A 3,478-nucleotide genomic window follows, 5' to 3' on the forward strand; every position below is an offset into this window, starting at 1 on the left:
CGCAGAAATTTGTTAGTCTGTAATATATTACAGGACTCGTGTTGTTTTTTTCATGTGGAACTGTGTCAAAAGCCTTATTAAAATTAAGATATATCATGTCTACTTATTCCCCCCATCCAGTAGGCCAGTAACACTGTCAAAGAAGAAAATTAGGTTGGTTTGGCATGATTTATTCTAGACAAATCCACGCCTGCTATTATCATCTAACCATAGGTGGCAAGTTATATGGACCGGTGGTGCCCAGGCTCCATCAACATTGAGGATGGTGGGCCCAGCTCCACCAATAATTCTGTGGTGCTGGGGGCCAGCTGGGAATGCAGAGCACAGAGGTGCTCAAGGCGGCCAGGCCGTTCTGCCTCCCTCCCCACCCGACACAGTCAGTGGCTGGTCAGAGCCGCTCCAGCCCCAGGCCAGCCCCAAGCAGTGCAGCATGGCAGTGGCCACTCCCTCCTCCCAATCCAACCCCTTTCCAATGTGACATCGGCCCAGCACACTGGCCAGGGCACCACCAACAATTATAGGACCATAGCACCCATGCCTATAGGTGCTTATAAACTGATTGTTTAATCATTTATTTCACCACATTTCCAAGTATGGAAGTTAGGCTGACTATTCTCTAATTCCCTGGGTCCTCTTTGTTCTCCTTTTTAAAGAGAGGTACTAAGTTTCCCTTCCCCAGTCCTCTGCGACCTCGCTTCTCCTCCATGAATTCTCACATCTCTAGAACTATTTTGATTAAAACTCTGTAACAGAACATTGCATAGGAACAACGAATTCCTGGCCCCGGAGCTACCCAGGTATACCTGCCCACACTGTTCAGTGATGGGGAAATTCCTGCTGTGCCTTTGATTTGTAGTGTAATGTCATTTGATTCTTGTTTCATTGCATAGAAAGACAAGATCTGAGAGTTTCTTTCCTTTTTGCAGATATTTTTGGAGTAATGGCAGCAAAGATTGACAATGCAGCATCACTGGAGATCTGGGAGATGATGACTGCCTTCTAAAATCAACCAAGGAAATCCAAAATTGAGCTCTTGTATCATCCATAATGACTTCTTACTCTCCTTTTAGTAAAAGTTGTGGTTATGGTGGTGCCTTGCAAACATGCATGTGAGTGTTTTGATTGGCACACAGGGGTTGTTTTGATGCTTCTTTTCCATCAAAATCCTTTTCTTCTCTCTCCTGGACATTTTGATATAGCAGCATGGGGCTGATGGTCATGCTTTGAAATGTTTTCAATGTGTCATTGCTAAAAGGGCCAGTGACAGAAAACTCATCCATGTTCTATGTCCCGAGACCTTGACCTGGTTCTTACACGGCTGTCACAGGAACTTTAAGGGTGTGAGAGAAGAGTGGTGGGTCTTTCCCCTTCTCCACCACCTGCCCCATCATTCCCCATAACATGTAGTCCCCCTGAACTACCAACTCCTCCTCCTCTTCCCATCCTGTTAACCCTTAGTTGGGAGTGTAGAAGCAATGAAGGTGTAAGGAGTGGGTCCTTGCTGTCTCTGATTGTGTACCGATGGGCACACATATCACGGGAGCAGCTTACTGGAGGGCCACACACTAACCTAGCCCATGCTTCACACTGGACTGGAACACTCAGTCCCACTACCCACCTCCAGCTGGGACTCCTGCCTCCGCATCATCCAGGCTTCCCCAGCCATGCCCCAGGTCCACCCAGTCCATCCCCCCACACAGACACAGGCTACCCCACCCCCCAGTGGGAATGTGCATCTTAACTCTTCGTTTTCTGGATTGTAGCTATGTAAATGTACATTACCTTCAGTCCTCACCCCACATCCCGGCTCACATGGAGAGACAGGAGAGAGACTCAGACAGCCCAAGAGAAGCAGGGTCCTGCAGAGCCCAGGGGACACAGTGGGCCAGCAGAATAGCTTGGAGCCCTTCAGAGAGGTTGGGCTCCCGTGGATCCCAGCATGCCCACAGGAGGAGAGAATACCAAGCTCACATACCGCCCCACCACCAACCTCTCAACCCTCGACTTCTTCCGCTACCCCTCCTATTCTCCAACCCAGCCCACCTTCTCCCCTCCCCTCCCAGTACCAGAGTCCCCCGACTCCTCTTCCCCCACCACCCATCCCCACTTACCGTTCTCCTCATCCCTCTGTGCAGACCCAAGCCCCTATTCCCATCTTCTCTTGCACCTTTAATCAGTTCCCCCCTGAGCTTATTTTAAATTTAACTGCATCTTGAAAAGTACTTGCCAGAGTCTCTATTATCAACCCAATCATTCAAAAAACATGAGACTGGCTCAAAAATCCTGCTTCCAAGTTTCTCTCTGTAATCAGGTGGGCTAGAATGTTAATTGTGTTCAAAATGATAGCTGAAATTCTCATGTAATTGTTGATTCCAGCAGTTGGAACTTTAGGAGAAAATCCTGAGATTTGGCACCTCTCCAGAGTTAAAACCTTGTAAATGATGAAAATGTATAACGTAAACTTCTATTTCACTAACAAGTTTAATTGAAGCTGTCCAGAAGTTATGGGAAGTCAGTACACGGTTAAACTCATTACATTTACTAACCTGGTATTATTTGTAATTGGAAACTATGCAAATGATAACTTAGAGAAAACCTGAGCGTTTCTGAGTTAGTCTAGAAATCGTATAGATTTTGTGATTAGGAGAAATTAAGAGCCTCCTACTGAAAAGAAGAAGAAGCTTTAACATTGTCTTGTACAAGAAAGATTCTTACCACTATTTGAATAGTTAGTTAAAGTGGTAAAAGAGTCTGCTATCCTGGTGAAAATCTAGAGAAAGTAGAATAGCTGAAATCACTAGCTGGCTGTTATATTTGAGGTTCAAAGTGTGATAATTAATTTACCTGATCGTTTTAAACATTAAGTTCCAGATTTTTAAATATATTTAGACACCAAACTCCCAGTGATTTCAATGGAAAGTTACTTGCCCAGCTCAGCATTGCAGGAACAAAGGACTGGCCTTGGAATCAACAAAGGATCAAAAACACTCTCTAGTGAATTACCTTCCTTCACTTGGCCAGTTTGCAACTAGGATAAGGTGATGCTCCCTGACTCAGGACATGGGTGGAACTGTGCAAGGCCATTGTTTGTCAAATGAGCCTGGGGGATGAAGCCCCAGAGAGGAGAAGAAACACAGTAAAAAGGGGAGACATTTTTTCCATGCTCTCTCTCTTCCACCTCCATCTGCAAACGCCACCAAGCAACTGGAGTGTGCTGGCCCAAGGGCAGAGCCAGGCTGAAGGGAACTCAGCCAGCCTGTGGTGAGAAACACCTGAGTGAGGAAGGTTGCAGAAAGTGTTAATCTTAGTTTAGAGTGCGCTGTGCTGTTGTTCATCCTGACTAAATCTGACTTACTTGCCTCTGACTTGGAATGACTTAAAATTCTTCTGTAGTTCATACATTTGTTTGTTTCTTTTACCTAAAGTAGTGCATTTGGTTTGAGGTGTGGTTGGGGACGCCATCTGAAGTAACAAGGCT

The sequence above is a fragment of the Emydura macquarii genome, unplaced genomic scaffold (genome assembly GCF_026122565.2).
Source record: "Emydura macquarii macquarii isolate MOO-44397 ecotype Brisbane River unplaced genomic scaffold, CSIRO-AGI_Emac_v2 contig_1908, whole genome shotgun sequence".
Lineage (NCBI taxonomy): Eukaryota > Metazoa > Chordata > Testudines > Chelidae > Emydura > Emydura macquarii.